The 14,016-nt window shown below is 37.9% G+C and overlaps 1 long non-coding RNA gene across 1 annotated transcript in view; it reads right to left on the bottom strand.

Annotated features, from left to right (window-relative positions):
• Positions 1–14,016, bottom strand: part of LOC122730614 — a 33,112-nt gene that overhangs the window by 16,991 nt on the left and 2,105 nt on the right. The window contains exon 2 of the long non-coding RNA XR_006353520.1: positions 10,696–10,824. This is a non-coding gene — a long non-coding RNA (uncharacterized LOC122730614). The remainder of the gene's footprint in view (positions 1–10,695; positions 10,825–14,016) is intronic.

Here is a 14,016-nt window from a genome sequence, read left to right as displayed (position 1 = left end):
GAAGAACTGAGCTCAAATCCTCCCTTTAATACATACTAGTTGCATTATTTGGGCAAGTCCTTTCACCTCTTTGGGGCTCAGTTTCCTTGTCTATAAAATAGAGATAATCATAGCACCTAACTAATTGGGTTGTTGCAAGCTGAAATGAGAAAGCATAATCATTTAACAGAGAGGACACTAAAATTAGAAGGCTGAATACCATGATATCTCTTTAAAAAAATTTAAATTGTTTACTTTTTGTGGGGCAATGAGGGTTAAGTGACTTGCCCGGGGTCACACAGCTAGTAAGTGTCAACTCAGGTCCTCCTGAATCCAGGGCCGGTACTTTATCCATTGCGCTACCTAGCTGCCCCCATCCATGATATGTAAAGGATGACAAATCTCTCCACAAATGTGAGACATAGGAAATTGAACTAACACCTGAAGAAACATCAGACATTGTAGATTCCCAAGAAAGCACCGAACCACTGCAGGAGTTCTTGAATTAGTTCAAAAGAGAAATTAGGATTTTCAAATAATAAGCCATGGGTAGCACATGGCAGAATTTATGGCCTACATAGTAGAAATAATTAGAATAATAGAAAAATTTGAATACATGGTGATGAGTCATTCCCAAAAAAGAGAACAAAGGATTCAGAATATGAGCATAGTGAAGTGAAATACAATCTAGAAGAAAACAAGACAAAGGCAGTGAAGTTGAAAAAAGCACATGATCTCTATACAAGCAAACAAATTGATCTTGGAGTCAGGATGTGTGGAGAGAACATAAGGATAGTTCTCTCAGAAGAACATGACAGCTCAAAAAACCTATACACCGGGGCAGCTAGATGGCACAGTGGATAGAGCACTGGCCCTGGAGTCAGGAGTACCTGAGTTCAAATCCGGTCTCAGACACTTAACACTTACTAGCTGTGTGACCCTGGGCAAGTCACTTAACCCCAATTGTCTAACTAAAAAAAGAAAGAAAGAAAGAAAAAAAACCCTATGTACCACAATGCAGGAAATAATGTAAGAAACTCAGAACTTCTGAATACAGAAAATAAAGCACCAAATTGAAAAAAAATCCACATATATTGCCTCTAGCAAAACAACAACCAAAAACAAAAACAAAGAAACCCAATGAACAGGTTTCAAACTCCAAGATGGAATTTAACAATTTAATAACTCCAATGAGAAACAAAAAAAATCCCATAAATGTCATGGAGATTTTCAATAATAAAGGTAAAGTAATGAGAATATCAAAGACTACTCTATATCTATTAAGAAGATATAGAGGAGGGGCAGCTAGGTGGCACAGTGGATAGAGAACTGGCCCTGGAGTCAGGAGTACCTGAGTTCAAATCCAACCTCAGACACTTACTAGCTGTGTGACCTTGGGCAAGTCACTTAACCCCAATTGCCTCATTAAAAAAAATATAGAGGGCAGCTAGGTGGCACAGTGGATAGAGCACTGGCCCTGGATTCAGGAGAACCTGAGTTCAAATACAGCTTCAGACACTTGACACTTACTAGCTGTGTGACCCTGGGCAAGTCACTTAACCCTCATTGCCCTTCAAAAAAAAAAAGATATAGGAAATAATATTATGAAATATTCCAAAAAGCAAAGGCACTCAAGATGTAGCCTGCCATATCATACCCTACAGACCTAATGATAAATGAATAAGAAACATTATCTATCTATCCATATATGTATATATGTATCTACTTATCTATCTATCTATCTATCTATCTATCTATCTATCTATCTATCTATCTATCTACCTTTCTATCTCTCTTAAATGAATCTAACTACAAAAGGATGAATAAATAAAGAAACTAATGACCCTACCTATAGAGGCTATTAAAAGAAAAAAGATCAGAAAGAGAAAGACAGTTCTTGGGTTAAAAAGCAACAACAACTGAGGTATAATTAGGAGATTTCTTTTTAATAGTACACAAAGGAATGGAGGAATTATCTGAATTCAAGATCTCCATCTCATGTTCACAATCGATTTATAGGTGATTCAATATATTTTGTGGGATCAAATAGCTGAATGAATGTTCATAAAAAGGGGAAAGAAAGGAAAATGTGGGAAAAGAGGGAAGTCCCCCTAATCAAACCATGTGTAAACAATTAAGGGAAGATAAATTCTATAACCACTCAATAAAAGGAGGGAATATGGGAAAGGTGGAAAAGGGAAGGATTAAAAGCAGAAAAAGCAAGGGGAGGAGGTCTCAATCTACTGAGAGAATGGGGATCCCCCTGAAGAACACTCCCAGAGGGCAAGAGGTATATTCTCTAATGGGAGATATGAACCTAACAATGAATTTAATCTCTGGGGAGTTGGTACACAAGAAGGCCACTTCCTCTGACACAATGTTGTGCTTTCATTAGCAATATCCTGCCTCAAGAGAAGGGAAGTAGGAGGTCCATAGGGCAAATGGCCCCCAAAAGAGTCAGAGGACATGCTCCCTGAGAGGAGATTGCAAGATGAATGGGAAAGAGAATATTCATGAGGACAGGGGAGAGAAATGCAACACAAGATTGCAGACAAAGAGAAATTTCTGCCATGGGGAAATGCCTTTATTTTCATTACTATTCTTATGAATTGATATTTCTAAGAGTGGTGCACAATAAAAAAAAAGGGGGTCAAGATTCACAAAGAATTTATCTGGAAGACAACAGTCAAATTTGGCAATTCCAAGATTTCATTTCAGTATAGAATCCAGAGTCTACAGAAGGACTTAATCAGCATATTTCTATGAAGCAAAGAATAAAAGTTCAGAATAGGCAGAAAAAGAAAAGAATTCGTGAAGAGAACAAAGCAAAGAAATCCATGCTAGAAAAAGGCAGAGAAAAAGAAAAAAAAGACAAACAAAAGATTCAGAGGAAAAAAGATGGGGAGGGATTTTGGATTAACCACTAAATGAATGGGTGAAAAAGGAGCCAAAATTATAGAACTTTAAAAAAAAAAAAAAGACCATTAAGGAAAATTCCAATCAGATGAAAGCATGGACAAATAGGAGGGGGAAAAGATTAAGGGTGTGGGCAAGGGAAAAAAGCCTATGGAAATAGGGTTGTTTTAAAGATGATTAAGTAAAGCTAATCATAGAGACTAAATAGTGACTTAAAATGGAAAGAAGAAGGAAAAATACCCTCTCAATTTAGGTGAAAAAAAAAAAGCAGTACTAAAGACAAATGGAAGAAAGTAAATCTAACTTTCATCACCTCAAATATGAATTAATTAAAACAATCCAATAAAATGGAAAGAGACTGGATAGGAAACAAATGCCATAATCAGATGTTTACCAAAAAACAAAACAAAACAAAAAAAACCCCACACATCTAAAAGGCACAGCTATACAGATAACAAAAATTAAAAGGTGGAAAATTTTTACTTTGTGTCAGGTGAAACACAAAATATCTCAAGAGTTATAATCATGCTGTCTCAGAAAATAAAAATAAAAATTTACAATATAAATAGAAATAAGAAAATTACATTATGCTTAAAGGAAACAGGACAAATCAATGTTAATAATAAATTTATATGCTTTAAATAGCACAGTTTCTAAATTCATAAAGGAATTATTAACTTAATTAGGCATTGATAATAATAGTAGGAGGCTTTTTTGTCTCAGAGTTGGAGAAATCTAGTAGAAAAATAAGCAAACGAAAGCATGTGGAATGGAACAAATTTTTGCAAGACAATAATTAGAAATTAGAGCTTCAAGAATATTGAGACTTTGGCTAAAAAATAGAGTGGTAGATCAATGGAATAGGCTAGGCTCAGGAAATGCAGTAGTAAATGACACTAGTAATGTAGTGTTTGATAAACCCAAAGACTCCAGCTTCGGGGATAGGAACTCAGTATTTGACAAAAACTGCTGGGAAAACTGGAAGATAGTATGGCAGAAATTAGGCTTAGACCAACATCTTACACCTTATACTAAAATAAGGTCAAAATGGATACATGATTTAGACATAAGAGGTGATACCATAGGTAAATTAGGAGAGAAAGGAATAGTGTACCTATCAGATCTTTGGAAAGGAGAACAGTTTTTGACCAAACATGAGATAGAGTATATTATAAAATGCAAAGTGGATGATTTTGATTATATTAAATTAAAAAATTTTTGTACAAACAGAAGCAATGCATCCAAAATTGGAAGGGAGGCAGAAAGCTGGGAAACAATTTTTGAGGCCAGTGCTTCTGATAAAGGCCTCATCTCTAAAATATATAGGGAATTAAATCAAATTTATAAGAATCCAAGTCATTCCCCAATTGAGAAATGGTCAAAGGATATGAACAGGCAGTTTTCTGATGAAGAAACCAAAGCTATCTATTCCCATATGAAAAAATGCTCTAAATCTCTAATGATTAGAGAGATGCAAATTAAAACAACTCTGAGGTACCACCTGACACCTATCAGATTGGCTAAAATGACAAAAAAGGAAGATAATAAATGTTGGAGAGGCTGTGGGAAAATTGGAACACTAATGCATTGTTGGTGGAGCTGTGAGCTGATCCAACCATTCTGGAGAGCAATTTGGAATTATGCCCAAAGGGCGATAAAGCTGTGCATACCCTTTGACCCAGCAATCCCACTTTTAGGTCTTTTGCCCAAAGAAATCATGGAAGGGGGAAAGGGACCCACATGTACAAAAATATTTATAGCTGCTCTTTACGTGGTAGCAAGGAATTGGAAGTTGAGGGGGTGCCCATCCATTGGGGAATGGCTGGACAAGTTGTGGTATATGAATACAATGGAATACTATTGTGCTGTAAGAAATGATGAGCAGGAAGAGTTCAGAGAAACCTGGAGGGTCTTACGTGAGCTGATGATGAGTGAGATGAGCAGAACCAGAAGAACATTGTACACAGTATCATCAACATTGAGTGTTGACCTACTGTGATGGACTATATTCTTCTCACCAATGCAATGGTACAGAAGAGTTCCAGGGAACTCATGATAGAAGAGGATCTCCAAATCCAAGAAAAAAAAAAGAAAGAAAGAACTGTGGAGTATAGATGCTGATTGAACCATATTATTTCTTTTGTTTTGGGTGCTGTTGTGTGTTTTTTTTTTCTATTTTGAGGTTTTGCATCACTGCTCTGATTCTTTCTCTTGTAACAGGATTAATGCAGAAATAGGATTAATGTTATTATGTATATATATATGTGTGTGTATATATATATCTATATGTATATGTATAGAGATATATAGATATAACCTATATCAGATTACCTGCTGTCTAGGGGAGGGGGGAGGGAGGGAAGGGAGGGAGAAAAATCTGAAATTGTAAAGCATGTATAAACAAAAGTTGAGAACTATCTTTACATGTAACGGAAAAAATAAAATATCTCATAAAAAAAAAGAATATTGAGACTTTCAGAATTCAACCATGAAAGAATCAGTCTATATATCTATCTATCTATCTAGATAGTAGATAAAGTGCCGGTCTTGGATTCAGTAGCATCTGAGTTCAAATCTGGCCTCAGACACTTGACACTAGCTGTATGACCCTGGACAAGTCACTTAACCCTCATTGCCCCTCAAAAAAAAATAGATCATGTGTAGTGGAATAAATTGCAAATAAATTTAAAAGGGCAGAATATGCTTTATAGACCACAATGCAATAAAAATAGTAATCAATTCAGGAAGCACAAACAAAAGGTGCACCTCTAAATGGAGACTTAATAATGAAATACCAAAGAATGCATAGGTCAAAAAACAAATCCTTCAAACAATTAATAACTATGAAAAAGATAGTTCAGTTCTGTATCAAATTCCCCCCCCCCAAAAAAATTTATAGAACTAGAATAATAATGACATTCAAACAGAACAATGAAGGGTCAAGAATCTCAAGGGTAATAATGAAAAAAATGAGGGGAAAATAATCTAGCAGTACCATATCTCAACTTGTATTACAAAACAGTAATAATCAAAATGATTTGGTACTTTTTTTTTCCTTAGAGAGGAGGGAAACAGATTAGATACATGATAGACAGAAGCAGATAAACACAATAGTATAGTATTTGATAAACTTAAAGTCCCTTCCTACTGAAGGAAGAACTCACTAGTTGACCAAAAATAATGGGAAAATTGGTATGCTGGCAGAAATTAGGATGAGACCAGTGCCTCCCATAATGAACTAAGAAAAGCTCCAAATGGGAGCCTAGCAAATTCCATCACTACATTGTATGGATCATCTGGTGGCCTCCAGACATGCATCTTAACTTTTTTGTTTGTTTGCTTGTTTTGATGGGGCAATGAAAGTTAAGTGACTTGCCCAAGGTCACACAGCTAATAAGTGTCAAGTGTCTGAGTTTGGATTTGAACTCAGGTCCTCCTGAATCCAGGGCCTGTGCTTTATCCAGTGAGCCACCTACCTGCCCCAGAACCCACTGTTTTGAACGTCTCTGAAGATAAGGAACTGGCTGAGTAGAGCATTTGTCAGGGTGTACCCAGGGGGTAGCTGTACCAAATGGTCACTAAGATTCTGGGGCTTCAAGCTCCCCAACAAGGACACTCTCATTACCACTTTGGATAATAACTATTAATGATAGCAAAGAGCTCTACTGGGGTATGGCTAAACAAATTGTGGAACATAAAGGGAATGGAATAATCCTGTGCTGTAAGAAGTTGTGAATATAATAATAGCATTTACAATGTTTACATTGTGCTCTGTGTATGGTATCTCATTTGATCCTTATAAAAAATGTGAGGGAAATGCTTTTATTATCCTCATTTTCCAGATGAGCAAACTGAAACACCTGAGAGACATGAACTGACTTCCCCAAATCACATAGCTAATCAGTGTTTGAGATAAGATTGAATCCAAGTCTTCCTGACTCCAAGTCTGGCATTCCATCTACTTTATCTAGTAGATAAAGAACTAGCTGCCTAAATTTGGTAAATACAAAGAAGCATGGGAAGGCTCATATGAACTGATACAAAGTAAAGTAAGCACAGTGAAGAAAACAATACAATAAATAGCTACAACAGTATACATGGAAAGGACAACAATCATAAAATAAGAAAAAATAATTTTGCAAAATTACAAGAATAAATTCTGTCCCAATGAAGAGATATGAGAAGAAGCCTTCCAGCCCCATTCTGGTGCAGAATTGAGAATTGAGGGGCCCTTGATCATGGAACACTGCATATAGTCATATTTATTTGATATATGGTTGACATTTTTCTTCTTGTCTTTTTGAATTATTTTTGTAAAAATCAATGGCTTTATAAAACAAGTTATACTCAAAATATTTTTAAAATGAAAAATAGGTACTCACCTACTGTTGGCCCTGGTTGCTAGTGAATGGTTGACAGAGGGTTACAATCCTTTATCCAGAGTTGCTTATTATGATTGAGTTATGCTCTCACAAGATGAGTAGGATATGAGGCCTTCATTGTTAAATGGAGAAAGTACATTCAAGATTGTATTTTGTTTGTTTGTTTTGTGGGGCAATGAGGGTTAAGTGACTTGCCCAGGGTCACACAGCTAGTAAGTGTCAACTGTCTAAGGCTGGATTTTAACTCAGGTCCTCCTGAATCCAGGGCCAGTGCTTTAATCCACTGTGCCACCTAGCTGCCCCCTCAAGATTGTATTTTACTCTGTTGATCAGGTTTCAGCTCTGCCAGAGCTGAGATCTCTAGTTCTAGACCAGAAACTTTGCCTCCTCAAGTAACCTACTGGCCTCTGCCCTGTCTTTGAGGACCTGTCACCTGAAAATGCTTTACTAGGCTTGCAGACAGCTTTGCCCACAACAAGGGGAGGGACCTCAGTACACATTGATCTGGTAAGTGAGGAATACCCTCGAGAATCAGGGTGCTGGCAAGTCCTCCCAGTTACCTGATCTGTAGGTTATGTGGCTGACATGTGAGATAACCTTGAGTGAGGTGGTGGATAAGATCTTCATCTATACTGTTCTCATGAAAGCCCAGTGTTCAGTTTTCAGTGTGTTTATGCCTTGGACATAAGCAAACACAAATGAAGGCTCGAGCTATTACTTGCTTGATAGTCTAGACTTATGACATTGCTGTAGGTAGTTAAGTCTACCATCTTATCAACTACCATCAATGAACGAGTCAATAAACATTTAAGTACCTACTATGTGCCAGGCACTGTGCTAAATGCTGGGGATTGAACAAGAGGGTGTGATTTGGAAGAAGATCCAGAAACGGAGGGGACAGCTAGGTGGCACAGTGGATACAGTACCTGCACTGAAGTCAGGAGGACCTGAGTTCAAATCCAACCTCAGACACTTGACACTAGCTGTGTGACCCTGGGCAAGTCACTTAACCCCAATTGCCTCAAAAAAAAAAATAAGATCCAGAAAAGGAGAGAAAGGAATGGTCAGACAGGTAGTAGGAGAACCAGGAGAGAGTGTTGCTCTGAAAACCTAGAGAGAAGAGGGTATCAAGCAGGATACAGTGATCAGCAGTGTTGAAGGTTGCAGAAAGGTCGAGGATAATGAGGTTTGGGAAATGGCCATTGGATTTGGCAATTAAGAGATCATTAATAACTTTGGAGAGAGCAGTTTTGGTGGAATGAATATGGTCAGAAGCCAGACTGTAATGGGTTAAAGAAAAGAGTAATAGGGGAGAAAGCAGATAGCTTTTTGAGGAGTTTAGCTTCAAAGTATAGCGGAGAGTAGCAATGTTTCACAAAATACATCCTTCTTCCTTGCGGTCCCACTGAACCATTGTCTCTGATCAAGATATACTGGCTTTTCCACATCTGGTACCATCCTCTGATAGCTGGCATTGTTGAAAGATGGAATGGTGTTTTGAAACAACAGCTTTATCATTCTGTCTTTGATTATAGTGGATGGATGTTCAATGTTGAAGAAGCTATATCTTCAAAAACAATTTGCCCTTGAAGGAGGAAGTGTCTACTGTCTGGTGGTCGTCCTCCCCACCCAAATCCAACATTCTTTCAACCTTCCCTCTATCTATTGAGAGCACCACCAAGGCTTTCCAATCACTCTGACAACTTTCTTCCCCCATTAGAACATAAATGTTTCCTTAGAGTGGGGATTATATTGAACTTTCTTTGTATCCCCAGCACAGTGCCCGGAACACTTAATAGATGCTTTTTTTGACTGACTGCAATAAACATGTATACCAACTTTATTAAAGATTTGAGATCAGGCTCTCAACAGCTGCTAAGTGAGAGGTCTAAAAAAAGAGCACCTACTTAGACACAAGCTAATAAGAAAACTGAACTGTGGGGAAGGAGTGGGATTTTTGATCTGGATTGTTTAAATGGATGAGATCCTACCAGGAACATTGCCAAACTTCCATTCTATTTTATGGATTGTATTAATTACCTGATGAATTTGGATGAACAGATTTAAAATAAACAGAATTTAATCAAAGAGCAGATATGGGAAGATACAAGTACTAAAGTAACATCAGAATCCCCCCCCCCCCAAAGGTGTCTTTAAACACGAAAAAAAGACTATGGGCAATAGTTCTTTTTTCATGAGCAAAAAAGATACTGAAAATTTTGTCCACAAGGGGGCAACAGCAGTTCAGACTTCTGAAAGCTCAACCCTATGGTTTGTATATTTGATGCCCAACTACAAACAACTTGCTTCAGAAAATAATAAAAAGTGCAACCACGCCTTAGACATAAATTATATTTACACATTTAAGTTTATATAGGTGCATATGTGCACATAAGTAATAATAGGAATGCATAAGTTATTTAATTTGGTAAAATTCATAAATGGCACTATTTACTTTTAAAGTAATTCCGAATGAAAGCAAATCATGTGCTGTTTACATGTGCTATTTACCCATACATTTAGTAGATATTCAATTTCTTTAATTTTCAAGATGTTCTTTCAATTGAACTTCAATTGGATACTGTTTTTAAAACCTTGCAATAAAAACAAACAAAACACCTTGCAATGCACATCTTTCATACCCTCTGTAACGATCCTATCCCAACAAACATTGTTCATGTTTCAATATTTTAAAACTTGTAAATTCCCTGGAACGAAAGGGTTGTCTTCACGGAATGCTTTAAACGTTTCATTTGCTCAGCTGAAGTTCCACATCCCTTTCTTCTAGAGGCCATTTATTTGTCCTGGCCCTTACTTAAGTTACTGTATGCAAAGCCAAAGATAAAATAGCCTTACTTCCCTTTTCTCCACTTTTCAAAACCTGCTTTTTCAGATAGAGCTAATACACTAGTTTGAAAAACATGTCTTCTCCTTCTCCCCATAATCCCAAAGGGAGAAAAAAAACAGCACTTTACTTTTACAATATATGATTAGTTTGAGGGAAATGATCTCTTGTTAGGAAGACCTGGGTTCAAATGTTGCCTCTGACACTTACTGGCTATGTGTCCCTAGGGAAGTCAGATGCCCATATGTCTTGGTAGTGGTTTTCTTCCTGGGAGATAAAGACTAATAAACTCAGGGGTCTTGTCCAAATGTATCTACATTTACAGTTTGTTTCCAGCACAGCAATGGACATGCATGTGTGTTTTCTCCCTTCGGAAGACTTTTGCAGAATGTGACTGTTTTTTAATTGCAGGGATGATGCCTAATGCTTGTCGGGTTCAGATTTCTGCTTAGTACACAGTCCACTGCGTTTTTTATAGCCCCTTCTCCTCCTTCATTGTTTTCACCCCTTCTAGCAGAACACAGCTCTAAGTTGGGAAGAGCCGGCGAGGCCGGAACAAAGAGTTATACTTACTTCTCGGTCGCACTGCATCTGTTGTCACCCATTCTCCTCCAACCCTCTCCAAAGCCTTTCCTTGAGCCGGCGCTAGTTATTAGCTCGCAGTCGGTGACTGCGGCTCCTGTCAAGGGTACCCCAACCGCGCTAGAGTATTTGCAAAGAGAAAAGAGAAAAACAAAACCCTCTTTATTTTTTTTTCCTCCCGCCACTCCCGGAATCGTCTGGGAGGCTGGATTCAGTGCTATGTCGTTGAAGTTCCTCTGAGTAGTTAGCCCCTATTTTTAGCTCCTATCCAACACTTCTAAAGTCCCCAAAGAAAATCGGCGATGGATTAGGATATTCTTCCCTTCCCCCTCTTCTTCTCCCCCACTGCCCCCACTATGTGCACTAGAGAATCTAGAGCAAAGATTTTCAACGTGTATGTGTGTGTGTGTGTCTGGACCTTTTGGTAGTCAAGTGAAACCGACAGGTCCTTTTTCTGAGTAATATTTTGTTTACATCCACAATTGAAAGAAATCCTAAATTTTACTTAAAGGTGTCATTTTTTTCCTCCGACCAAGTTCACGGACCTCCTGAAATTTAGAACACCTGATCTGGAGAATGAAAACAAACCCAAAATTATTTACACATTTCAGACCAAAAATGTTTTCCTCATATTTCTCTATCGCTGAACATTTAGCTAGATTTGACCTCTGCATATGATGATTTAACCCCTCCTAAGCCTCCAACTTACTTTTATCTGTGGGTAAGAAGCAACTGCCAGGAAGCCTTTGACTTTGCACAGAATAGCCTTTCAATCTCCTTGTGCCCTGACTGAATCTGCCTGCCTTTAACGGAACTATGTCATTGGGAAAGCTTTGCTTTCCTAAGATGTCCGTGTTTATTCTCATACCCTAGATCAGGATCATAAAAAGGCGATTGACTTCTCTGACATTATGGGTTGGATAGGCTGTGTGCCCTGTGTCACTTTCAACAAGGCCAGACCTGTGCGGACCAGCAGGCTAAAAATAAAAGTAATTTCTTTTGCTCCCCAGAGAAACAAAGAAAATCTTGGAATGCATCGCTAGCATCAGTTTTTACACCCTTACAGTTCCTCTACCACCTAGGAGTTTGTCAAAACGCTTTCATTACCTTCCAACTAAGATGCAAATCATTGACTTTCAAATGTAACCTCTTCTGCTCTTCTCTCTCTGTATTATGCACACACACACGCATGCACACATATACACACATTTGATGGGGTGGACGCAAAACCACGGGTTACATTTTAAACTCCATTGGTTTTGCTTGGTATTGTCAGATTTTATTGGTAGCATTTTGCTGTTTTGGTGGTGAGAAAGTCCTAATTCTCCAAGGGCATTTGAAAGACAATGCATATGATGGTTCGGACTGTCAGAAGCTTTTGAAAGACAATGTATATGCCATCTCTTGACTGTCAGTAACAGGCAAACACACATCAGGATTCAGGCTCTGCTTTTTCTGAGCTATAGTTGGCTGTGTTTTTTTTTTTTTTAACCCTTCTAGTTAAGGATGAGTGAAGTTTTTCCTTTTCTTACAGGCATCTGGCAGGAAGACTCACCAAGAAAGCCCTGAAAATATCTTAGTGCCTATTTCTTTTAAAAATCCCTGTTTGGGGGGCAGCTAGGTGGCACAGTGGATAAAGCACTGGCCCTGGATTCAGGAGGACCTGAGTTCAAACCCGGCCTCGGACACTTGATGCTTACTAGCTGTGTGACCCTGGGCAAGTCACTTAACCACCATTGCCCCCCCCCCCAAATCCCTGTTTGGATATAACTAAGTAGATCAAATAACAGCTACCATGAAAGAAGAGAAAGACATTTATTCAATATTCTCTATTTAATATGAATGTTTTTCCAGCACTCCTACAGCTATATCCATTTCTCATTCTCCTCATTCTTCCTAAAGAAGCCTCATAATTTATTGTAGTCATAGTTAACAACTTCTGCTAATTTAAGTATTTAAATGAACAAAAAATAGGAGTAAATTATTCCAGGTGATTCTTTATTCCCATCAGGTTTGCACATTTATTGCCTTGGCTGACCTGTGTCTGTTTAGAGACTTATTGGGCTTAAAGTTGACCAAAGGAAAAATACATATTTCTTTCCCTGAACAAAACGAGGACCATTGAAAAGTCATCTAAGAAGCAAGGTTTGTTCTTTGAAATTAGATCCATTAGGGACAAAGCTTGGCTACATCTTTTCCTTAATTGGGTTAAGCTTAAAAGCCCTGGTTGTGTCTACAAATTCACTGGGACTGGGGAGGGTGGAGTGGTGGATAAGAAGGACAGGAAGAGGCAAACCAAGACTTGGGCTGATTAAGGGAAGATCATCTAAATTACAGGTGTTGAGAGGCAAGGCAAGGTTTCCTTTGCAAGAAATCCAGAGAATGCTCTCCAAGCTCCTTCCAGGCTGAGCTCATTAGCTTGCTTGGACTGGCTCCTTCCCCAGCTTCTAGACGTCCTCCCAGGGCCTGGATCTGGGACACTCTCATCTTCTAGGAAACTTTAATTCTGAATCCTTGTCCTCCCCTTCATAAATTCAGATTGGAAATTTAAACTTGGAGATAGGATGCCATCTGGATCTTTCTGGGGATAGTTATTACTGTTATTCAAACTGAAGAGAGCAAAGAAAAGAACTAAAAGGCTAAATGTCATCTTTTTTTTTAATTGTGGAGAAGACCAGAAAGAAGAACTGACAAGTAGGACAGCTTTGAAAGCTATAGGTTGAACTTATTATATTCTAAAAAAAGAAAAACAAGTTGAACTTCAGTTTCATGTACAGTCCATTTTCTTTTCTACTATGAATGCAGAAATGCCCATTTTATTTGGTGTTTCTTAAATCTCGAATGATGACAACAACAAAAACTGAAAAGAGTCTTTTGACTTTTTCATTTCTAAAAACATAGGTTTCTGCTTTTTTGTCAGGGTGTTAATTTTTTCTAATTTGAAAAATGAGGAAGCATAGGGAAAGTGGGGAAATAGCCAAATAAAAATTAATTCTGTTGCCAAAACAAGAAGATTGCAGAGTAATGAAGAATAAATATGAGAAAAGGAAAAGAGAAGCAAGGAAAAGATAAAAGAAATGGAAAAAAGAAGGGAAAAGAAAAAAGTAGATGGGTAGCTACCAAAAAGGAGGGAAGGATCTTGCAATGGATGGCAAAGCAAGAGGTGTCAGAGCAGGTGCTGAGCACTCTCCTCTCAGTCTCTCCTCTTTTCAGCTCAGATTTGAGCAAGAAGATAAATTAACTTTGTGCAAGGTTCTTCTCAAAGTTCTTTCATTTATTATATTTATTTGAATTTTACTGTATCGATTTGCT

Source organism: Dromiciops gliroides, chromosome 6, assembly GCF_019393635.1.
Source record: "Dromiciops gliroides isolate mDroGli1 chromosome 6, mDroGli1.pri, whole genome shotgun sequence".
Lineage (NCBI taxonomy): Eukaryota > Metazoa > Chordata > Mammalia > Microbiotheria > Microbiotheriidae > Dromiciops > Dromiciops gliroides.
This window is presented reverse-complemented; position numbering and strand designations above follow the sequence as displayed.